This window comes from Andrena cerasifolii, chromosome 11 (assembly GCF_050908995.1).
Source record: "Andrena cerasifolii isolate SP2316 chromosome 11, iyAndCera1_principal, whole genome shotgun sequence".
NCBI lineage: Eukaryota > Metazoa > Arthropoda > Insecta > Hymenoptera > Andrenidae > Andrena > Andrena cerasifolii.
The window spans coordinates 2964702-2990816 of record NC_135128.1 but is presented as its reverse complement, the minus strand read 5'-3'; the positions used below and the strand labels follow the sequence as shown (position 1 = coordinate 2990816).

At 39.5% G+C, this 26115-nt stretch overlaps 1 long non-coding RNA gene across 2 annotated transcripts in view; it reads left to right on the top strand.

Moving 5' to 3' along the window:
• LOC143374592 (uncharacterized) overlaps positions 1-25822 on the top strand; it is a 127040-nt gene extending 101218 nt beyond the window's left edge. Inside the window, exons 3-4 of one of the 2 annotated variants that reach the window (XR_013086695.1) lie at positions 3337-3436; positions 25343-25822. This is a non-coding gene — a long non-coding RNA (uncharacterized LOC143374592). Of the gene's footprint in view, positions 1-3336; positions 3437-22239; positions 22713-25342 lie in introns of those variants that run through there. The other variant, XR_013086694.1, reaches the window with a different exon arrangement.
• Positions 25823-26115: the final 293 nt, after the last annotated feature.

The following is a 26115-nucleotide window of genomic DNA, read 5'->3' as shown; positions in this document are numbered from 1 at the left end:
GAAGACTCGATCCAGCTTCAAACCAGCAACGAAAACTAAATTCTACCACTTCGACCTATTCCGCGTTGTAAAATCACCCCCGTGTGATTCATCCCGTTTATTTCAATCCTCCGGTTACAGATAATGAGCGCCTCAAGCCGCCATCCAATCGAATGAAACTTTATCAGCGTCACGAATAAACATCCAGCCTGAACCTCCGCCCGTCAACCTCTACTCTAAAGTACCCCTCGCCTCTGCTCCGCGGCAGATTTTAATATCATCTAGGCCGACGTCGGCGTACCTCTGGCGTGTCAGGGACACGTCGTGTGGGACGTTAGCCGACATAAAACCTGAAACTTTCTCTTAATAACTCGCAACATAAATACCCGGGGCAGCAGGCTTCGGATAGAGTGAAAACCGGCGCGTAGCTGGGCTGTAAGGAGAGTATAATTTACACCCCGGCCGGAAAACCAGCGTGCTGCTTAACACCCTTTTTTCCTCCTGCCCCCCCCTACCCTCGTTGCTCTTCCAGCGGCGGGTGGGGAGATTTCATTGCGCGCGGGAAATTTATTCGAAAATATCCAGTGAATTATTTTCTCTTAAGCCGGTTCTCGTTTCAATTAGAATTAAGTTATGCGAATAACTTCCCTCGACTCGTCCACCCCCTTACATCACCCTGCCGCCCCTCCCCCCACCCTTCCCGCTTCCTTCCTGTCCAGCGACGTTGCGCGCGGTCCCCCCGTCGTGGCGCGGAAGAATATTCCATGGTGCGACAGCGACGAAGCTCCGCTCATGCGCGATTTAAATCCGTATGCTTCTCTAACGTCTCGTTTGTCATTGTAAAAATTTCCTCGGCGCCCTGGGAGCGACGGTGACGCCCCCCCGCGAATAATGCCCCCCCGGGATGGTAATAAAACGCTGCTACGGAAGAGTCGTCGGGGCAGAGCGCGCATCCGCGTGTGTCTGGCCGATTCGCTTTTTTAAAAGACGACGATTCTGTTCCAACGGGACCGACTTCTTCGGGGGTGAGAGCGGGGTGCTTTCGCGGTGAAACGGCTGCCCCTCTGCCTCTCCCTCCCCCCTCCGCTTGATACGTATATATTTTTCTTTCCTTTTTCGCTTAGTCGCGACGAAAGTCGAAGCTGAAAATGGAAATTCAGGGGGAAGAGGAAGGAAACGGGGGGGGGGGGACTGGGCTCTGGGAAAGAGGGTTGGGTGGGGGGTGGAAGAGGAGCGGGAAGGGAGAGAGATAAGTTTGAATCCACTTTAGGGGTGGGAAGTACTTAAAATTTACACGTCGCCCTCCGCTTTCGTTTTGTCCCGCTGTCTTCTTATCTATTCCGGGCTGCGCATCTGAACGGAAAATAATGGACGCGTTCTTGCGCTCCGCGTGGAAGCATAACGCGTGTTACGTCCACGATTTCGGTGCGGCCGCGGGAATAACAAATGGGTTCGCCGGGCAAGAACACGAGACTCGGTTCGGAACGGGGGCAGGGGAGGGAAAGAGAGCAAGAAAGGGAGGGGAAAAAACGAAACGCCGAGAACCATTTCTTCGGCGCGCATTGTGTCTACCGCTGCGGCGAGCGTTCAACTCCATGTTACGCGGTGATTTATGAAAGCTGCTTCGGCTGCAGCGAGACGCTTCGGGGTCCCGGGCGTAACGATAATCGAAGAGCTTTCTTTCCGAGCGGTCTTGAATTCATAGGTTTTAAAAACGAGGACCGCACGTTGCAGAACTTTCCCTGGTACTGCTGCTTTATCCCTCGCATGGCGGAGGCAGGGTCAGTGTAAGCCAGGGGGCTGCCACTCTCATTCGCGATTTTGGAACAGCGTTCCCACTGCCACCTAGGCAGTCCCAATTTTTTCGAACTAAAATTCAATATGGCCGTGATCACGGCGTGTTCGTGATTCATCAGGCTGGAACTGACACGTCCAGTAATTTAGTCGAGTAGCGAGTAATTTAGTAATTTATCATTGTTTTATTAAACTACTCAACTAAATTTTAGTGTCCACACACGGTAAAGTACTAACTTACTTGCTATTCGACTAAAACGTTGGACGTGTCTGAACCAGCCTTAACTGTGTACGCCATTGATATGCATTGCATGGCGTTTGTGAATTGTTGATTCATGCGAGCTAGTACCGTACGAAACCCAAACAATCCTATATAAAAATAAGTTTTATAAAATCAGTTTGATAATAACAAGTTTGTATATAGTTGAATATATATTTTTAATGTGGTATATGTAGGATGTCTTTTTAAATTATAATGTTTTTTATAGAGCTATGTCGCGACATATACTACATTAAAAATATATATTCAACTACAGTGGCTCGCATTAATATTCGGACACTTTTTAAAATCGCATAACTTTTTTAGAATTGGTCCAAACAACTTGAGTTTTTTTGAGAAGCGAGAAGGATTAGTTTGCTAACTGACGCGTTGAAAAAAAATGTATTTGGTTGAAATAGCGAAAAGAATAGTAAAGGCCGATTTTTAAACTTTTCTTTGTGAGCTTGTAATGAAAATTCAAAAAAATTATTCTGCGATCTTTAAACGTTTGTAGCTCGGAGCAACGTTAACCGATTTTGATGAAATTTTAGGCACGTATACAACTTACTGCAATCTACAAACGGGTTTTTTGAATTTTCATTACAAGCTCACAAAAAAATGTTTAAAAATCGACCTTTACTATTCTTTTCGCTATTCCAACCAAATAATTTTTTTTTCAAAACGACAAAACGCGTCAGTTAGCAAACTAATCCTCCTCGCTTCTCAAAAAAACTCAAGTCGTTTGGACCAATTCTAAAAAAGTTATGCGATTTTGAAAAGTGTCCGAATATTAATGCGAGCCACTGTATATACATACCTGTTGCTGTAAAACTGATTTTATAAAACTTATTTTTCGATAGGATTGTTGATAGGATTGATGTGTCTGTTCCAGCCTTTACAGATGAATCATGACCACGTGATCACGGCCATATTGAATTTTAGTTCGAAGAAATTGGGACTGCCTAGGTGGCAGTTGAAACACTGTAGATCATAAAAAGTTGAAAAAATTAGAAAACATGAAGTATAGATTATTCTATGATACCTTTGCTAATAAACACGATTGAAAAATTCTTCACCTATAAGATGTTACAATTCCTTAACTGTCTTTTTAATTGTCAAAACATTTAGCATTTGCTAGACATCTGCATTTAGTTTATATATGAAAATACGTATTTTCTCAGTTTCGTGTTTATTTTGGAAACAAGCCCCTCTATTGGTCTATAATCAGAAAGATATTGATTTTCTAACGAGGAATATTTTGCATGCATATATTAACAAATAATTGTGTTTCTTCCTCGTTTCAGCACCCTGGGCAACTGCTTGCTTGGTCCGCCTCTTAAAGCACGCCTCGAGGGGGACAGATGTCTACGACCATAAACATTTCAGAAACGGGAGATAACGCAGGTATTTCTCTTTTATATGTACTCCACCTTCGAGCTGATAAATACGTCCTAGAAAAATAGCAATCGATCATTTTAGTAGCTTTTCTGGAAAGCTTGAAGCCTCCCTGCATAAAGTATTGATTAAAATATTAATTAAAACCTATCGCTGGGTATTTAAACGATTTCTATAAACAATAGTTAAAGCTGCCGTTGAGAAGGTGTATAAGTCTAATATTATAACGTTCGTTTTATTCTAAACTTAAATTCAAAAAAGGGGACAACTCACACACAAAGCCATATTAAGTGTTCATTAGTCAGTACCTACTTATCACGATGGAATGTGAAAAAAAAGATCTTATATGGTGCAATAGAAAATGCTTGATGTGGCAACAACTCAAATACGTAAATTAGCTTTAGTTCCCGCCGAGAATGGTATTACAGTATAAGAAATTTAAGTTACTAGGAGACGAAATTAGAATATATTCCGGGTAGATGTACACTAGGCCTCAAAACGGCTTCCCTTCGGAAATTTGGCAACGCTGCATGTCACTAGGCATAACTCAGCGGTTCTAGTGACATGCGACGTTGCCAAATTTCCGAAGGGAAGTCGATTCTGGCGCCTAGTGTACATATGTGTACCGTAAGAAACTAAAGGAAACAATTCTCCGCTGCTGCCCGAAGAAACTCGCTTTTAGCGCTCCAAGTAAAGTTATCACTTTCCTCGAAATCCAGTAACGACCGATAGTTTCATTTAGTCTTATTGAGAAAGTATTCCTCGAGTTGCTCACGATCTCACGGAAAAAGACAAGGCGTACGTGCCATTGTGTAAGTACTAGAAAAGCAGAGAGGAAAGAAGAACGTAATTGAACGATCTCCCATTCGCTGAGTGATAATAAGTTTTCTCTTCGAAAGAAGCTTAGCTGTCTCTGTTTCACTGCGTTATTCGCAACTCCGTAGCTCCAGCAGCTTTATCAGCTAGGGATTTCTCACTCGAGCTACTAACTCTTGATGTTGTCGTGAATAGGAACGAGTTACACTTCTCATTACTTAAACCTAAATTATTTACTCCTAGGTCTGACCATGATGATACCCAATTCAGCGAACTGCAATCAACGAACGTCTTCTTTCACGTATTTTTTACGTTTTTTAACTAAATTATCATTGAGTTACTCTCTCTCTTGGGAATTCATAAATCAACATTAATTTCCACTGGATATGATTTGGAAATCTTTATTTTCTACACAAAGAGCCTCCAAAAATCTCATTGAAAGAATTTCTATATAATTTTGGGCGAAAAATTGAAAAAGATAGCAAAATATTTTCGCCTGTAATTTTTTATTTTATCATCAACAATAATAGCACAGGTTTCCGTTCTGAAATAAAATGTCTATCTATTTTCCCTAACACCGAACGTGAAGGTTGATCTTTAAACACAGAGGCTTGACCAAACTTTCAACGCGTAGCAAATTAGCAGTAACTCACACGTGAGTTTTTATATTCCATTAATTTTAAAATTGTCTCAACTCTTTTAATTTAAAATATTTGATGATGTTTCGCGAAAAGGGTGGCAGGCACTTGTTAGCCTAGGGGCGTCAGATTTCCAAATAAAATTGTTCACTAACAATACCTTCTGACGTGTGCATTTAAACAATGAAATGAGATTTACATATAATAATTGAACGCAATGGGATTCATAACGCTATCATCAAATCCAATTGGAAAATATCGTGCACGCTAATCAAATCAAACGCTCAATTAAGTCCGAAATCACTGGGTTATGATATGATCAGGCCAATAACACTGATCAAATGGGCGCTCGCCGAAGTTCACGTTTGCGCACGATAGTGGTGCTGCGGAGATAATATAATGCACGGTTTTGATCTTGGAATTGATATATAACATCCTGCTTGTATCGACAAACCGCGCGTTTTGATACCCTAACTATACATTTCATCAGCAGTAATTAATTACGCTGACAAGGATATACGATCAAACCGTTGCTAAACTCGCAGCTCTGGCACATCGGGTGTAAATAAATTATGGGTATAAATTTCAGAGGTGAATGGAGCTCGTTGCAAGAAACAGGAAAGTCTTAATGGGTCTGTATCTGGACTGGAAATTAATAGTTACGAAGGTATTCATGTTTTAACTTGAATGTCATTAGTTTTTTATGTGGCTACATACGCGGTGGTAGATATGTAATAGATTTTTCAGAGGTACTGCTCCAAATTTTTATTAAACTTCACTCGAATGCAGACTTCTGTTATATATCTTTTTAACAACACATGGATCTTCCTTTTCTCCCCCTTTTTTAAGGGGTTATACGCAGTCGGGAGGTAGAAAAAGAACGACTCTTTGGGAATTTATTTCAGAAATTACAAGCATATTTTTATGCAAAGTTTTTGTATTTAGATGATAGACACTTTAACAGGTTATTTTATATTATGTTTTGGTATAAAAGTATTTTTATTAGTTATTGCAAAATTACAAATGATTTCCCGGAAACTGTTTTTACAAATACCTTTTTTCGCGTTGATCAACAATTTATTCGGAACTGGGTTTATCTGAAATGAAATAACGAAAATCAATAATATCGAATAATCGTTCAGTTTGATAAAATACTGGCGTTCCCGCCTCGGTTTCGCCCGAAATATTAGCGTGACTGATTCATAATCTGGAATCTGTAAACTCGAGAGCCCTCGGCCACTTATTCCCGCCGCGGTGCAATTTCGCAAGCGAGAAGCGCTCGCCCGGTCGCCACCTGGCGGTCGCCTCGCGATCTACTATTACTTAAAAATCATTATTTAAAAAAAATGAAAACGTTAAAACCTTCTTCTCGCCAAGACGAACAAAGTTATGTAACACACTTGTGGGTACAGTTCATTTTTACTGAGAAACCGCATTTCAAAGTATGCAACTTCAATTTGATATAATAGTATAGATTAATCTGGGACAAAATGGCGGATGTTAAAGTGAAATGATCGATCCTCGTAGAAAAAGACACTCATTTTTCCTCCATAAAATAAAAACTATGCATTGGAAAAACAAAGGCTTCAATTAAGGGGGGAATCCTATTGTTTGGGCTAAAAACAGAAAAATTTGAGATTTTTTTTTAAAGAAACCAGCAATTCGATTCATCTGAAAATTGAATCATGTTTTGATGCACCTTTGAAGAAGCTACAGTTTTTTTTTTTATTAATTTATAACCATGAATATAGTAGTTATGCATGATCGACCATCACGCCGCGCAAAATTCTTCGTCCGTTGGTGGGCATGATATTTTTCTACCAGGTAATCTAAAACAGAAAAATGAAACGGCGTTTTATTTTAGACACATGCAGCTTGAAATTGACGAACCCACAAAAAACAAAAAATTGATTGAGCGTTGTGGAGAATTTTCAAACTGAAAGGTCTGGGTTTAATTTTTGCTATCCAAAACCTTTAATTTTTGCTATCCAATTTTGCGCCAATTTTCTTATGTGACAAAAAAAGTATAGAACTTACAAGGGAAGATCCCAAACCCGAAAATTCAAAAAATTCTGAAACTTTGTGAATATGTAAAAAAATTCCTAAATTTCGCTATGTTTTTAGCCCATAAAATAGGATTCCCCCCTTAGAGACTAGATTTGAATGTCTAGAAGAAACCTACTAAGTTTCAGGAAGATTGGTGAAGCGGTTTTCGAGAAATCTTGGTCACCGCAATCGAAAAACCCATTTCGAGAAATCAGTTGTAATTTTGCGATAAATAGATACTTTTACATCAAACATAATATAATAACCTGTCCAAGTGTCCCTCATCGGAATACAAATACCTTTGCATAAAAATATGCATGTACACTTTCCGAAATATATTCACAAAAAATCGTTCTTCTACCTCCTGACTGCGTGTAACCCCTTAAGGGGGGACTAGACAGTCAAATCGCTCGAAAATCAAGTATTTTTTGCGAATTAATTACAAGGAGATGAATACAAATTGTGACTAGCACTTTTGGATAATGTTTGTTAATACTATAAACAGTAAAAAAAAAATTATTTCAATATAGGTAGGTGTTTGTAAGAAATTTAATTGTGAAATATCCTCTGAAATTTATACTTTGCCCTGGCCCTTATTCTGCTCTGAACCTATTAAAAAAGAAAAAAAAATCAAAATTATAAGTATAGCTGTTGTAAAACGGCAAATTTTAAAGAAATGTGATTTTTCGCCAGGGAGAAGAACCATTTTATTTTTTTTTTTTTTGTCAAAATAGGAGTTTTCACAGACTTATGCTTAGGTTCAGGTCGTAACTAGACACGTTTCAAATATGTGATTTTTTTTTCAAATCGATTTGTACCTCCGTTTTTTCGCAATCACTGCAAAACGAAGAGGAAATATGATTCCGAGAAAAACCCGTTTGAAGTTTCGAAAGAGGAATTAGTCTACCTGCCTGCGCGCAGAAGCGGTTTATGACGCGCTCGATCTTTTCGGCTGTAAAATCCTTAATATTGCGAATTTTGACATAAACCAAACGGCATCTTACTCGGGAAGGGTGGTACTTTCGAAAAATGCAAAAAAATCAAGTTTCTGTTTGCCTAGTCCCCTTAAGAGAGAAATTAAGAAAACTGTCCATATCTAAAATCCCTAGTTTACAGCCACATTCTCCATCCCTTTTATTTTCTAAAATGCAATGCAACCTGCCAATTGTGATTCTAATTATAATATCTTTACAATTGCCACACATGAACCTACCCGTCAGCGTCCTATTAAAAATGCAATCCCCATCGCCGTTTAAAATAAAAAAAATCAACTTCTTACAGTTGCTAATTCCCAAGACACAGTGTCCCAAACATCATGGAACCCCAGAAATCAAGCTGTTCTAGCTTCTCCAGAGCCTAAAAATATCCTTCCTCCGATTACAGATCTTCACCCGCCACCCATCCTCGATCCTCCACCTTGACTAGAAAGCAAGTTACTATTCAGCGTCTCGATAAATAGAAGCAGCATACACAGGCCCGGTCTGTTCGGTTGACACCGTTTTTCGCATCACGCAGACAGTTAAGTTGGATGACGGCGGTGATCGTGATAGTGACGGCCAGGATGATGGTAGCTCGGGCACGTTGCCGTATAGTAGGCGGAAGTAGGCTTGACCTACTTCGATCATGGCAACAAAGAAGAAAAAAGCCTCACGACGGTTCTCTCCCTGGGGTCATGGGCCGCGGACGTCAGGAATTAAAACTTGTTCCTATTGGTTGCCTTAGCGGGCACTGACTGCCAACGGGAGTCACGTGTGCTCGCTGCGTGATTCCCCTCGTGTACACGGGCGGCGAGCGGTTTCTTCTTCTTTAAATCCGGCATCTGCATTCAATTTCCCTGCTTCTCCGAAGACGCCGCGCCGGCACTCGTCGATTCTCGATCTTTCAAACGGCTCGTGGCCCACCGTCTTACGCAAGCGATTATACGCGAGTTAATCGATGGGTCCACTAGGCCCATTTTATCTGACACGAGGCACCCTGTGGCCGCGAGAGAATCTAAATGGAAGCAGTGAGAAGTCTCGTGGGAACGGGGGACACTCTTGAAAGCTAATGGGAGCGCTGGTATTGAAAATTTTCTGTCAGGCTTTGCGGGGAACTTTTATTAGTAATGTAATCGAATTTTTGGTGGACACGTTTTAAGGGGAGATTTGGTATTTACTTGGCGATATTGTAGGGGGTTTTAAATGTGGTAAGCAGGGAGTCAAGTAATTGTAAGTTATAAGACGTAAAGAAGTTCTCCTTAAATGTCGTCAAAGGCGTCACAGATCTTGACTTTGAAAAGCCTGCGACTTTTTAAGCTCTTTTTCGCGAGGCACACGCACGCTAAGCAAAGCTAATTTGTATCTTTGATGTAAATACGTTTCGGTGCTCCTGGTTTTTTCAAGCACTTTAACAGCTCAGGATTTGCCACTCGAAAATCATGCGGTAAATTTGGAAATTATGTGTGAATCAGGAGGTTCGGTGGATATTGAGGACTATTACTTGTAATCGTGCTTAACCTCTTATGAAGAGCTTCTTTGAGACATTGGTTTTAAGAAGGAGGGCACGTAAAGTGTTGTTCATCGATTTTAACTGAACCTTGCAAGTAGATAACAAACCAAAGAATATTTCATTTCTGTGAAGTAAGAAAGAACACGAGTACCACCTACTCCTGAAAAGTTCCATCAATTCTTAACACAGTATACTGTTGAGGAACTAAATAGTTTTTGATCTGTTTAGAGGGCTTCCTGCTTTAATATTTATTTTTTACCTAATAAAATTTTAAACCATGGACTTTTTTATACTAATAGATGAATTAATGTTTAAACTTTAAGGAAAAATTTTAAAAAGTTGAAAATAAATATAATTTAATTATTTATAAGGTATGGAATAATAAGGTGACTAGGAACTAGTTTTTGATCATCCAAAGTACATGGGAAATAATTTTTGATCAGGTCAGGAACTAGTTTTTGATCATCTAAAATAGATGGGAACTAATTTTTTGATCAGATGAGGAACTAAGTAGTTTTAGATCATCTAAAAAACATGGGAACTAATTTCTTATGAGGTAAAGTACTAATATTTGATCAGAAAGTCATACTAATTAAAAAGAAAGTACCAAATAAATTTATTTTTAGTATTATACCATCTAAATTTATTTTTTTTTATCATTTTATAATGTCCTAACCTATTTTTTATTCAGGCGATCAAAAATTAGTTCCACAAGAAAAAATTGGAACTAAATAATGATCACTGACTTTTCAAGCAAAGTGATACATATAATACTAAAATTCTTGCGCTACATTTTAAACAATTATAAGCAAAATGTATGAAAATAACCTGTAATACCGCAACAACCAGCAAAGAAATCTACTTTGACGTCGATGGTGATCTCTTACTTCGAACAGTAACAGATGGCGTTCAACAGGGGCTTCCTTCAAGTGGGCTACCTTACACATTTATTTTCACGAAAACTAACAATCCTAACCGCTTTCATATACAACACATATATTTTTGAATTATCAATTTTTATGTTAGTAATTATTTCAAACAATTATTTATTGGCATAAACTTAAAAGAACGATTTATTTCATGAACTGATAAAAAATTAGTGCCTGATCAAGAACTAGTTCCTTAACGGTACATACCAACATATATGGGTAAAACAGAGCTAGATGTTAAAGAAATTAGAATCTACGTAAAAATGATATACCCATTAGGTTTTTATGAAATTAAGAGATCTGAAGATGCTGATTTCTAAGAAGAAAAAATAATTGAAGCTCTAACAAGTTCGACAAATTATTGAAACAATATTTGTGAAAAGAAGAATTCAGGCCAAAAGAAATTACAACGAAATTAGAAGATCTGAAGATGCTTATTTCTAAGAAGAAATTAAAAATTCGAGTTCTAACAAGTTCGATAAATTATTGGTACATTATTTGTGAAAAGAAGAGTTCGGACCCAAAGAAATTACACTGAAATTAGAAGATCTGAAGATGCTTATTTCCAAGAAGAAGAAAAGAACTCGAGTTTTAACAAGTTCGAATAATTATTAGAACAATATTTGTGAAAAGAAGAATTCAGGCCAAAATAAATTACAACGAAATTAGGAGATCTGGAGATGCGTAAGTATTTCCAAGAAGAAAAAAAGAACTCGAGTTTCAACGAGTTCGAATAATTATTGAAACAATATTTGTGAAAAGAAGAATTCAGGCCAAAATAAATTACAACGAAATTAGGAGATCTGGAGATGCGTAAGTATTTCCAAGAAGAAGAAAAAGAACTCGAGTTTCAACGAGTTCGAATAATTATTAGAACAATATTTGTGAAAAGAAGAATCCAAGCCAAAATAAATTACAACGAAATTGGGAGATCTGGAGATGCGTAAGTATTTCTAAGAAGAAAAAAAGAACTCGAGTTTCAACAAGTTCGAATAATTATTAGAACAATATTTGTGAAAAGAAGAATCCAAACCAAAATAAATTACAACGAAATTAGGAGATCTGGAGATGCGTAAGTATTTCCAAGAAGAAAAAAAGAACTCGAATTTCAACAAGTTCGAATAACTACTAGAACAATATTTGTGAAAAGAAGAGATCAGGTGCAAAGAAATTACCGAAGAAAGGAAATACTATAAAATTAGGAGATCCGAAGATGCTCATTTCCAAGGAGTAAGAAAGAACTGAAGTTGCGAAGAGTTCGATAAATTATTGAAACAATAGATTCGGGGGGGGGGGGGGGAAAGGATGCGAAACAAGAGTGTCTCGTCGTCCGTTCTCTACGACGTCGCCGGGCAATTAGATTTAGTGCTTCTTGTTCGTACACCCTTTCCTTTTGTCTCTCCATTCTGAAACTCTTCTTTTCTCTCGCATCCTTGTACACGCACACGGACGGAAAGAATGCTCACGCGACCGAATGAAAAGGCGCACAGTTTCGTTTATTCTCATTGAAACCTTCCAAGCAAATCTCCATTTGTCTACTCGTGTTCTTTCGACCCCCTTTCTCCCCCGACATCACTCGTGCCTTTCTGCATGTAACGACGCATTTCAGTCTGTTACCAAGCTGCACGGACTCTTTAATACTACGGAACTCCGGCAGTTTTCTGTCGGAGCACGCGCAAACAATTTTTTTTTTTTACCGTCATCTTTGAAGCAGAATCCTGAGCACAAGCAACAAGAACGCAGATTTCTGCCCGCGGAAGAATGGAGTTGTTGATGAAGTTCGTTCTGCGAGGCGTCTTAAGCGCCGTAGATAGTTTAAATGGTTAAACAAAAATCTTCGTTAGAATTTATTAGATATTTTCATATATTGAACAAGTGAAAATTGTTAGCGATTTCTAACTGGCGATTTAGATAAAACTAGCTGACCCGTTACCTGGTTTCACCCGGGAACTTATTATTATTATTATTTATTATTTTAGATAGGGTATTTATAAATAGCCTATAGTCTAATCTAGGACGTGTTTAATGTATATTCAAAATTTCAGTGGAATCCGTTCACCCGTTTAGGCGTGAAAGAAGGACAAACAAAGAGACAACGTGTCACTTTTATCTATTAGTAAGGATTACCATTCTGGTGCATATCTGAGTGACTTGTAAAATTAAACGAATACATTAGAAAATAGAATGAAAACAGTAATATTTTTTAACACTTGTAGGGGATTTGTAAAGTTGCACGGATAAGTAAATTTAGGTCAAATTGGCCCAATAGCGTATATTTACAAGCACCGAGCATTAAAAAATAAAACTCAGTTCATTTAATTATTACGGTTTAATATTTGAAGGACTTATTAAATTTGTACAATAGAAGAAATTAAAAGAATTAAAGCCCTATGTTTACTCGGTTCGACCCTTCCTATGATCAAAAAATTGAATAAAAAATTTAGAAAATATTATTTATTATTGACGATTATTAGTTATTTAAAGATATGAAGGAGTTTCAGTCGAAATAATACATTAGTAAAGGACGAGTGAGAATTTGTGACTCGATTTTGGGTGAAAATGAACCACTTTTCCCCCAATTTTTACCGTTTAAAGGTTAAAACATTTCTATAAGGCAAGTGACAGTAGTCGAGGAATAATAAATCATATTTTCACAGGAGAAAAATCATTTTACGCGCCAAGCAAATCGAGTGAACATTATATCCTTATAAATTCAATACTCTCGCGCGATCAGCTACGACAAAATTACACGCTACTAAAGACAATCTAGCGTGAAGGATTCGCAGCCTCCCCGATGGGGTTGTGGATCGGTGATGGCACGTGTAATAAATTAAATTAAAAAAAGACACCAAGGATTCACGCCCATGCCACGCCTCCGTGACACGAGACGCTAATGCAAATAAATCATGGGGAAAACGATGATTTATGAGCGGAGGAGGATCATTAAAAAGGTCTTGGAAAACTAGCTTGTCCTCTTTGAAACTCGAGGAGACCGTATATAAACGTAGTTGAAGGAGGTAAAATAGTTAAGCTGCAAGAATTCATGTCAGACATCATGTACAAGTTTCTAAATATAAATAAAACTGCAAAAGGATTCACTGGAAAATTTCGTAGGCTGAATATGAAAATTTTGCTCTCAAAGCAATGGAGGTTATCAATTCTTTTTCACAGGAAATCTTGTGACTTTTCTTATGTAGAATTAGGAATATTAAGGAAACATGTTTTAAACGATTAGAATGTGAAAAAGTATCAAAGTATAAGATACCAAAGGAAAAGAAACTGTTTAGTGTTTTGTGATCAGACACATTCTGTAAACCAATGTGAGTGGAACTATACCTCCCTGTAATTTCGTAGACATGCCCTATTTTAAGATTTGTTATAAAAATATGTAAAAACTTGCACCAATTTCATTCAAAATTCTGAACAAACAGCCTTGTTCGTAAAATCTTCTATCCTACGTAAAACAAAAACCAATTAACCCTCTACAACGGAAATCTTCAGGACATTGATAGGCAAGATTGTATATCAATTAACAGATACATTTTAATTTCACTTCACACGCATTTTACTGTAAAATTAATGTTTGTGATACCGATGTTATAACACTGTCCAACAGCCATTTTGGTCTGTAACATTCAATAGCCGTTTCTTATAGATTTTTGTGCGCTGAAAACGAATCCGCAAACCGTTTGTCGCCATCACCCTCAGTTTTTGAGAAATTCGATTTTGAAAAAAAACTGCAAATTTTCAACTTTGAACATTTTCTGTGTCGAAACGGTAATATTTATTCGGTTGCTTGTTGCGTCAAATTATTCTCTAAATCCACCCGAATACAGGGATATAAGTTATTGATGCATTATGAACATTTAAATATGTTTAAACAACGATCAAAGTGAAAAGAACACCCGAAATGCACCCTCTTTTGCAGATATCTTTAAATTTATTTACAAAACTAAGGGCCTAAGAGAAAATCTGACCGCTCCACGCGATGCAGCAGACATTTTCCCTTCGGAAAGCATCAACAGATGTGGTAAGTCACGTTTTGTTTTCAATACAGAAGCGAAAGAGTTTGGCAAAACGTGCGGCGTCGACAGTGGTGGTCAACGGCGGCGCGCGAGCCACTGCCGCTCAGCGTTACAGAATCGCGTAACGCGCGTGACCACCACTGTCCGCGCCGCACGTTTTGCCAAACTCTTTCGCTTCTGTATTGAAAACAAAACGTGACTTACCACATCTGTTGATGCTTTCCGAAGGGAAAATGTCTGCTGCATCGCGTGGAGCAGTTAGATTTTCTCCTAGGCCCTTAGTTTTTAAGTTTTAGTTTTAGTTTTTTTAGTTTTCAATAATAACTTATATCGTTGTGTATCGCGAGTGTTCATAGAATAATTTGACAGACCATGCAACCGAATAACTATTATTGTTTGAACCCAAAAGATGTTCAAAGTTGAAAATTTGCATTTTTTTTCAAAATCGAATTTCTCGAAAACTGAGGGCGATGGCGACAAACGGTTTGCAGATTCGTTTTCAGCGCACAAAAATCTATAAGAAGCGGCTATTGAATGTTACAGAACAGAAAAAAGTTTAATTTTGTTGAACAGTGCAATCTGTAATAGTTGAATATGGCACTTTTGTGAATCAACGCCTGCAATCACATATCGTCATAGAGGTTTAATACATTTTAGACGAACTACTTATAGCACAGAGTTTTTAAAGTCACGTGGGTGCCCCAGATGTTAGATTCGTACCCACAAAGAATGCAACACATTTCCAAAATTCCCCCCGGGTGAATTCTGCAATTCGACTTTTTCGCTATTTTTTCAACTTTAACAACTCAACTGTGCCAGCCGTGTTTCCAGCGCGTTAACCCTACATACATGAGCAACTGTTCCAGGATTCCAATAATTCGCGAGAAAAAAAACAATCCCTCTTCCAGCTTGCGTCACAATTTGCGCAAGTCCAGATGCACAATAGGGAAATTTGCATTCGGTGTTCCCCCGTCGGTAGTTCGCGCGTCCGGTTAATTCGACGATTTTAAAACCGCTTTCTTTCCCTTTAATCATCCCCGAACTTCCGAAATTGCTGTCGGCCACAGTTCACCCTTTGTTAACGGCGCATTCAGCGAGCCGTTTTTGGCCATGGCGCGTTAAACGACCCTGGAAATCCCGGACATATTAAATGATCGTGTAATTACGAATGTTTTCCCAAACCCCACCCCCGGCCCAACCGACCCGCTCGCTCCGGCAGCCTGATATTCCCTTTGTCCTTCGTTTGCACGCCACGGGTCCACCTTTTTATCCCGCGGACCTCCAGAGACACCTAGGCGGTGTCTGGTTATGGACAGAAGAGGGTTGGATAAAGAGACAACAACGAGTCCCGAGGTCGTTCCAAATCAATTTCAGCAACGGCGGCCATTTAAATTGAGGGCCTGACGTAACCCCTCGTCTTCCCTGGCGCTCGCATTCCTAGCCTCGTACGTTGTTCTCCTATCACTGTTTCTCGCTCCCTTCGCCAGCCTCCTCCTATTCATTTCCATTTTCCACTTTTCCCTATCTACCGCTGCATTTCTCCGCAGCCTACCCTCCTGCCTTCTCGCCTCACCTTTCCACCTCTCCATCTTCCCTCCCCCCGTATCACCGGGTCCCTTCGTCAGTCTCGTATTCTTCTACTCCTCCATTCTGTCTCGCCTTCTCTTCTTTTCTTCTCTTTTTTTTTTGTCCTCGTCCCCGCTCCTCCCCCAGGCTTGTGACCCTCTTCTGCCCCATGTCCCCTCCCCTCTCGCCCACCATCAGCCATCGTTCGTTCACGCGAGCACGCATCCACGCATACCAAATGAAAGCCCACTCTATCTCTTCCTCCGTTCGTTGGCGCGTTCATAATCGCTCTCGTCATCGCATGATCCCGGCTGCGTTACCCCGAAGAAAGGCTGCTTTCACGAGCGCTGCCAAACTGCCCGCGGTCGTTACCCTTTATGATGCACGGATATCCAACGATCCTCCCCCACCCCCGGTCGCCTATCGATCGGCCGCCCGCTCGATTTCGTTCACGGCCGTCGTTAAAAGTTAAGCCCAATTCGATGATCCGCTCATTAAAGTGATCGGTACGCGGGATCCCGGGCGACACCGGATGGCGTAAAAATAATGACAATCGGGTTGCTCGCTGCTTCTGTAACCGGGGGCTCGGCCGTTTCAGCTGCTTGGCCCGCTGCTCGCGAGTCCGCCGGCTGTACAGTATCGAGTGTTTGGCTTTACACTTGGGAAGAAGCTTTTCCACTTCTTTCCTCCTTTTTGCGCGGAGCTACCAGTTCAGGTGTCGTTGAGCTTGTAGCTGCTGGTCCTAGAACTGTGTCTCTCGGAGGCTTTAATCCTTTTTACGAGATCTGCTGTTTGTGCAACGGAACAAAGTTGCTCGAGGATTTCGTGATTTCTGTGCGCCAGACTTGGAAGGCTTTGAGATTTTTTATGCTCTTCCGGCTCACAATGGCGAGCTGTTGTGGATTATTAATTCCTGCCGTTCAAGCCCAATTTCATTGTACTTGTCCAGGTGATCTCTTAGCTCAACTGATTTATTCGAATAAAATTTGGTCAACGAGATACTCTGATGAATCAGAATTCTCGCATCGTGGAAGGATTATTCATTTCTGTTGATGCTGATGTAAATTCAAACGCCACATGTTTACTCAGAATCGATCCTAGCTGCATGGGGATCAGGGTTTCAACCGGTTCCACGGTTAAAATTATGCGTTTCAAATTGAATGTAATTTTATATGATCATCATTACTATGCATGAGAGGATATTAGTATGAAAGTAACACGATACAAAGTGTGCCAATTACACAAGGTTCGACTGGATCGAGTCTCCCGCCACGTTGCGCGTAACATGAAATAAGAGAAGCTGAAGTTTTTGTGTCGTGAATTTCATAACTCAGTTCGTATGCATTTCATGTCTGCTTGCGGATAGGTGCTCTTAACAATCTAATACAGAGTAATCACTAGACACAAAGGTGGCCGTGTTCTCAAAGATTTCTAATCTTTCAGTTGAGCTTTAAGGGGTGATTCTCATGTAACAGCCCCAAAAGTAAATGATATTTATGATTTTTTTTTTAAAAAACTATTGTTAATATTGGATGAATATTAACCCTCCGTTGACACTCTGGGTGTGAGCCACCCATAGGCTGATTTTGACTCTCTGTACCTTCTATATGCAAAATGAATACCTTTTCTCCAAAGCTGACTTACAAAGTATTTTTTCTCTCAAAATATTATATCCGAGTAACAACTCTGTAGATATTTAGCTTCTAATATTGAAATTTGTAAAAGTTACAACTATTTAAAGATTTTCTTTGTTTTTTCTCGACATGTAGTAATTTAGATTTTTTTTACAAAAAGCCTGATTAAATTTAAAAAAAAACAACTATTGGAATATATTCTAGAGACTTTAAAACTGATCTATGATTTTTTTATGACGATTGGATTCTTTAGATGATAATGGCAGCTGCTCAAAAATGGCTCTGGGTGTGAGCCACACAGGTATATCAAAGTTCATCGAAAAAGGAGGTGTGTCAACGAAAGGTTAAACTCTTTTGGGATATAAGGAGGCATATTTAAATTTGCAGAATTTTTTTCTGTCGATCCTTCTAATTATTTATTAGTATTGTGGAATCTTGTTAAGTTCTTCGATGATGTAACTCCTTTTGGCGTGACGAGGTATAGTACCTGTCACAGTCATCTGATTGCAAAAAAAAAAAGAAAAATTTCTTAAAGTAAAATAGTTTACGCAGGGACTGAATCTAGAATTTTAATTTTAGTTTTCATACATAATAGCTTCTTCAACGATATAAAGTAAATTTATCCAGGGAAGAAAGTTACTTTTTCTTTCAAGCGCAATAAATTTTTCATTTTTTCATTTATTGTCTCTAAATTAGATTCAATCCCAGCGCAAACTAACTTTAATTTTTTTCCAAGATTCTACAATAATTAATAAAGAATTAGTTTAACTCTCCATGGTACACTTTCTTATAATCACAAATTGGTGACATGGGGTTCACTGCACCTCACCGCCATTTTTGAGTTACCGTTTTCGTATTTTCGAATCTTTTAATTTTGAGTGATAATTGTACATTCGTATTACTCATACAACCAGGCTCTAATAGTCTTTTTCTAGAAATATAAATTTTGATATGTTGAAATTTGTATTTGAAAAAAAAAAATAGTTGTGGATAAAATACATTTTTTTCTTGTTAAAATTCACCAAATTTTTTAATTTTATTATTAAGGGGTCTCCCTACCTTTACGGACGAAAAATGATGCGAACTTTGGCAATTTTTTAAAACAAAATCATTAAATATATATACTTCCAGCTTTGTGGATTTATTTGTTAATCTTTAGAGAATCTGAAGAAAAAAAATGTGTGCAAAAATACTGGTTATATCCGGAGTTATAGTGCTTCAAATAGAGCGCCATACAAAAATCAGATGCGCACGGTTAGCATAAAATTAGCCGTTGTAGTTGTCTGAAATAGAAAATTTAAAAATTTATGTAATCTGTATGCGCGTGGCTATCGTCTGAACTAGACTAAATGAGGAATACTGAAAAGTAAAAAAAAAATGGCAGCGTCTAAAACAGACATCGATTTCCGCAAAAAAATTCGCTGGTTTTTTAAGTGGGGAAAGGTTAATTTTGCACAAACCAACTTAATTTTAGTAATAATGAGAAAGTTGCATCTGCTGAAAATATATACCAAGTTTTAAATAAATCGGGTGATTGGTTTTTGAGATATCCTGTTACCCAATTCGAAAAACATCGTTTTGAGAAAAACGCATTGAAAGTTTTAAGCAATGTTGTCTTTAATTTATTTTTTAATGTTGCTTAAATATGTACAAATATGGGCATAAAGTTTTCAATTAATATAATTTGAGGGTTTCTCTTTAAAAAAATCCCAAATATCGCGCTCCTTTTCAGGCCGTCAAAGTAGGCAGACCCCCTCAAGGTCTAAAAAATCACAGAAATATTGGCCGATATATATCCTGGGGTACGATACACCCCTTGTGATAACGAAGGGTTAAAAATGCCTCCTTATATCCCAAAATAGTTTAATCCAATATTAACGAAAGTTTTTTTTAAAAAAAATTCTTAAATATCAGTTACTTTTGGGTCTGGTACACGAGAATCTCCCCTTAACAGCAAATCATCAAATGGCACTATACGTCATCGAGATACACAACCGATTGCAATTTCATCCAACTGAATCCAATAATAACACTATGCAGCAAACCCCAACAAACATAATTACACATATTCAAACTTATTGGCCGACTTGCAATTATCACAAATTGAGGCAGAGAATCGTATCCTAGAACTCCTCTAACAAACGAATCTCGATTAAACATTCGAAATAGGGTACGCGGGTCGATCACGTCCTCGAATCTCCTGTTGGGAGCGGAATCAGTGTACGCGATCGCTCGAAAACTAGTTGGCTGGTGATCCCTCGTTTTAATAGACCCCGATAGCGCTAATGAAAATCCGCGAACCTAATTAAACTAAAACGCGGGCCTCCCCTGCGGAATTATGCCTGGCAACTGTTGCGATCTAACGAAGCGGAGGTACGGTTGAGGGGCGGAGGAGGGTAGCAATTAATCAATCCTCCAAAGCGAGCAAGCGAAGTGGTGCGCGAAAGAATCGTCGGTGGAGATTTCCATCGAGTTCCAGCGAGAGAGGGAAGAAAAAAAGGAAACAGCAACAGGGAGATAAACGGGGGCCAGAAACGGAGCAGACTGTGAAAGTCGAAGGAGGATGAAGCGACGAATCGGGGCGAGGATTTTGATCGGGGAAGATTGGAAAAATGGAAACGGACCGAGCCGATAAGGGAGCTGAACGAGTATCGCTCGAGTGGTAGAGTCTGTTATGGAATTGAGAGGAATCGCTAGCTGCCGTTCCGTTCAACTTGGGAAAGAACTGGTAGAGGACAACGCTTAATTTTACGCTTAGAATGGTTGGAAGAGTCGATTGGTCTTAATACGAAGAATATACAACTTTATCTCCGCAAGGGATGAAACAGCGCCTTAACTATATAACCTTCTTAACCCAGAATAAGCTCCCAGGCACGATGCTGAAGTTTACCAATTACTTCTTGGAGTGTCCTACGTTTGTCTAGCAACAAACCAATCACCCTGCGTCAGCGGAGCTACGGCTAGCCCCAATTGCTGGATTCACCCTGTATAGCGGTGAGACGAGTGGCCAGTTTGATCGAGAGGATCCACGAGCGGGAAACCAGTTCGTTGGCATGGACATTTGCAATTGGAGACACTCAGGTGTTGCGGGCGGCCACGGGCCAGCAGAGTGCGAGCGCGGCTGCGCGAATGGACGGGAAGGAGCAAGTCGAAGGAAGACTGCGGTAATGGTGAAACTATCTTGAGGTTATGCTCCGGTCACTGACATCCAGCCGTGACGCTGTATTCTCTTCTCCTGGACACCGGCGTTGCCCTCTGACAGCGGGCGTCTGTGAACCGCCTGGGCCTCTTTCACGGGCCAGCACTCGCGCCGGCCTCCTCCGACCTGCGCCGCGCAACGGGCTGGGTAGCGAGATGTGTATCTGTGCAAAAAATTGGGGGGGGGGGAGGGTTCGCGGAAGCGGTGGGTGCACGGAAAGTTCTTTGGCCCCATTCTCTGGATTTGCACTACAAAGCAGCGGCCCGAGTTGCACCGGGGCAAGAGTGTCCTTTTAATTGAGGCGGCTCGCGTCGATTGGCGATCAGAATGCAGAGGTTCGCTGGTAACTTCCGTTGTACGTGGTTGCGGGGGGATGCACTCGAAGTGTTTGCGGATTTTATGGCTACAGGAGTTGGTAGATAAATTTTGTTAGGCTTGCCGTAGAGGTTAGTTTGAATGTATCTTGCATGTGGGACAGATGTAGCTTGATGAGTGCAATGTTTTCTGTGCAAATGCCTGGAAGAGTGAACCGGGTATTGGAAGTGGATGATCTACTGTGGAGTTGATACAGGAGATGGGGAGATAAGTTTGGTGTATAGAATAACATTGATTGTACGAAACACAGTACCTCCTTTCTCAAGAAACTTCACTCAAAGGATCATTGGCAACGCAGACTAATTGTGTGTAGCGCGAATACGAATTCATTTGGAAGCGTAGAGTATTATAATGATTGAGGAACTTTCATCCTAGTGGAAGACTGGTTATACTTGAAAGGAAGAAATGAAAGAAGCAAAGAGGTATATGTATGTTGAGGAGACACGGTTTGTCCAAATTATTCTATTAACTGTTTCCTTCACTCTGTGGGAACCCAGAGTTCTACTCGTACATTAAAAATTACATTACACTTTTCAATATAAATTTCCATCATCCTGAAGGTAACAGATTAATATCCATCGATTAATTTCAGACTGATTGACCTTTAATAACCCCTCGGATACATTTAAGTCGCTATTAGGTGCACTTATAAGACGGCTGGTAGTAGAGCATAAACTGTGGTAATTGGTTTAGTGGCCCTCGTTCACGATCGATCAGATATTTAGTAAAGTGTATGGTGCGCGTAACGATAAAATTGCAGACACGATTCGAACACGTGAAAAACGGCACATCCACCCTGTCTTCATTTTCTCACGTACAAACACAATTTTTCCTCGGGAAAACGGCAACAGAGTTCACCTAAGTAGTGCAGCTATCGATTCTGTTCGCATAGTTTTCTATCCAACAACCGAATACGACCATTCGATCGATCGTTTCGCAGTGGCAGTAGATTGGCCGACAGTAATTCCCACCCATCGAACAATGAAGGAAATTCCCTTCGCGCTTATGGGGCGGCGATAAACAGGCCCCCATAAAATATTTACAGGCCGTATGTAATCTGGTGGCAAATATCACGCGTCCTTTCAATTCTGTTTCAGGCGGACCATGAACAATGGAGGCTCGAGTGTCGTCTCGAGGGAAAAAGGAAGAAAGAGTGAAAAGTAGGATGATCCCGGGAACAGACTTGATTCCTTGGCCGCCATTTCTGAGTGCAGCTTCGGAGTTCTTTGCACTCTTCACTTCTTTCTTTCTCCATTCTTCCCCGCGAGCAGCCTATTTTCCTGCGGCTTCTAATGGCACTTGAGGGTCCCTGTCTTATCGGTAACCCGTTTTCCCGGATCTTTTCTCAATGAAGAATCTGCAGTTCTCTGTTCTAGTGTCCTCGTGGGCTGGCGCAGGAACGCGGCACCGTAAATCGGGGGAGGAAAGCAGCACGGTGGAGGCAGCTGGTGAATAAAACTCGAACGTTACGGACGGGCCTGACTCTTTGCTCTGCCCGTGAATTTCCCTCTGGGTGAGCAAAGTTTCAGGTATGTCTGTGGCAGTCTGTCGTCGTGGGTCTCCTCAACCAGCAGCGCCAACTACGCTTACCCTTCGTGGGCGATCTGCGAGATTATTCGAGCAAAAGTATCTGTGTAGCACCCCAAACGAATACTTAATTGGCAAATGTGTCGTCAACAAAGACTCTGTTGAGTACAAAATGATGTTGGGACGACACAGTGAAAGTGGAACGACTAGCAGCACTTGTTATACACTCACTCACTAGCGGTGGCTGACTGGGCAGGGTGTCAGCTTGCCCTACGGCAAGCTCTTGAACACTGTAATTACTAAGAAATATCCATTTATGCCACAACAATTTTAATTGTCCTTTTTTCTCACAAATGGATTTTTTAAAGATTTGATTTATTTCTTATAAAAGTTAAACGACAGACTTATAGTTGTTGGTGGACTTTGCCCCCGGTTGCCTCTTGGTAACCAATATTTTTAGACCCTGTCCGCTGCAGCTCACAGGGCTTGTTCACGTAAATGCAGGAGAATGTGTGTGCTTTTATCTGCATCGCCTCAAGTTTCTGTAGCTAATTGTCGTCTACTTAGCTGTTCCGATTCCAGCATACAGAATAAATCTATTGAGATAATTTGGATACGTGAATGTTAGTACTTCGTGAACAAATTTCTGAGTGAATGTAATTCTCAGTGTTTGGGGTGTTGCAGGGGTGCATGGAGTAAATGGGAGAATGAATGGCATGCTTTATTGCAGAGCCGTGAGAGATTACGGATTATGTAATACATAGCAGGAGTAGATGAAAGCAGGGTATTGCTCTCGAATAAAATTGTTTTGGGAGTTAGCATCAGGGGTTGAAAACAGTTAGGTATGATGCCGGTTTCGGTTCTCGAAACAATTAGAAGAACCAAAATAATCTTGAGACAGTTACGGGTGGAAAAGGTTTTGGCCTATATCGGTTTTGATTCCGGTTCTACAGAACCGATATTATATCGGTTCCATGACGGTTATACACTAAACTCTCCCTATGGGCTGGGGCACTACGATTAATATTGAGTTAACACTTAAGGGGGAAATCCTATTCTTTGGGCTAAAAACATAGCAAAATTTGGGATTTTTTTTTTTAAGAATCCAGCGCTTCGATTCATCTGAAATTTGGACCATGTTTTAAGGCATCTTTGAAGAAGCTGTAGGTTTTTTTTTATTAATTTATAACCATGAATATAGTAGTTATGCATGATCGACCACCACGCCGCGCAAAATTCGTCGTCCGGTGGTGGGCATGATATTTATCTACCAGGTAATCGTAAACAGAAAAATGAAACGGCGTTTTATTTTATACATATGTAGCTTGAAATTGACGAACCAGCAAAAAACAAAAAAAATAATTGATCGGTGTGGAGAGTTTTCAAACTGAAAGGTTGGAACCTTTAATTTTTGCTATCCAATTTTGCCTCAATTTTCTTATGTAACAAAAGAAGTATAGAACTTAGCGGTATTCTGGTTCATCAAATTGAAGCTACATATGTACAAAGTAAAACGCCGTTTCATTTTTCTATTTCAGATTACCTGGAAGGTAAATATCATGCACACCAGTGGACGACGAGTTTTGCGAGGCGTGATGGTCGATCATGCATTACTACTATATTTGTGGTTCAAAATTAATAAAAAAAAATCTGCAGCTTCTTCAAAGATGCATCAAAACATGGTCCAAATTTCAGATGAATCAAATCGCTAGTTTCTTAAAAAAAAATTCTCAAATTTTGCTATGTTTTTAGCCCATAAAATAGGATTCCCCCTTAATTGAAAGTATTGCTAACACTAACAGCAATAACTTTCCTAATATGTACAAACTTACTACTAATTTAATATTAATTATGAAGATTATTAACTATTTCTTTTTTTAACAGAACACAATGTCTCGTGGACGAAAACGTCAATTGCTGTGAAATATAATTCTTTTTGTATTAAATTCAAAATGCCCACCACCAGCTCAGGAATACAAGTAACTCTGGCCCACTGGTCGTAAAACCTCCGACCTAAAGAATCGATCTTCGCATTTGTTTATAGGATCCTTCATCGCTGACCCTCTCTATCCGAAGTCTCGACAATACTTAATTTACAGATGCTGTCTTTCATTTCGGTTCTTTCAGCACGAAATGAAGTTTGGAAAAGCGAGACTCCAGATAGAGAGGCTCAGCGATGAAAAAGCTTATATACGAATAGAATTTCCATTCCAAGAATGTGGCATATTGTTCGTAAATATTTTGAAACATACGATATTTTGTAACCGATACGTACATTACTCGTATAAAACCGATATATAACCGTTATGGAAGTTTCGATTCCTTATAACTTGTTCAGGATATCGGTTCTTCATAACTGTTTCAATCAGAACCGATATATAACAGTTTGAAAGAGTTATTTTCGGAACCGTTTCAACCCCTGGTTAGCATTATGTATGTGCAATGAATTGTTATAAAATCATGGCAAGATACATTTTTAGCATTCGCTAGTGCGGAGAAAACGAAGCTGTTATCGTATTGGCTATTATTCTATGAATGAGAAGTTCAGAATAATCTTTGGAGTGTAGCATGAACATAATGTAGGGATTATTAGTGACCATTGCATTCAAATACACTCGTTCGAAGTTAGCAACGTGGAATTTCACTATCAATTTTAATATCACTCATTTTCAGGGCGTTCATTTAGAGACGACTACCTGCCAGAGTTACAGGATAATTATTCAACAGTAATCAACTGTTCTTGACAGTACTCTTACGCCTGAAATTTGCTTTTTACCTGGCCCTCGTGCTCTCTTACTTTGAGAAAATAAAGGTGAGCAAAGCTTCAGGTGTGTGAGTGCGTTGGAATCAACATGTGCAGTCTAAATAACAGAGTTAGCGCGTGGACAAAGGAGGAACGAAGTTACTGAATTGTGACCATTTTTCGAACTTCAAGAACGCAAGACGGAAATGATATAAACCGCGACGAAGAAGAATATTTACACCCTTTTCGCTTTATATCAAAGAAAAGGCAAATAACAATTTTTCGACATGTAAATAAAAAATTTAGTTTTAGTTTCGCGATGATAATTGTACGATGTGTATAAACTTCATAGCTGTATTTGTTTTATTTGTAAACCAAATCATTTACTTAAAAATAAATATTAGTATTCAAGGGAAGCGTGTGTACCTTTAGTAAAGGGATCTAACCACAAATTTCTGATCGTAGTATTTCACGTTGAAATTCGGGTTTCAGAAAGCCGATCAGGAGCCAGTTAGTCTAAAATTAGCAATGAAGTTAGACGGATGTTGGAAAGACTAATAAATTGAGTGCAGAGTTAGGATCTGGTTTCCGTCAGTGTCAGGCTTCCTCGATACGTGTGTAAATCAATAACAGAGTGGCTAAAGCTGATGTAATCGAAAGAATGTAATCTTACACTCGACAGCCAATAAGAAACTGCGCTCAG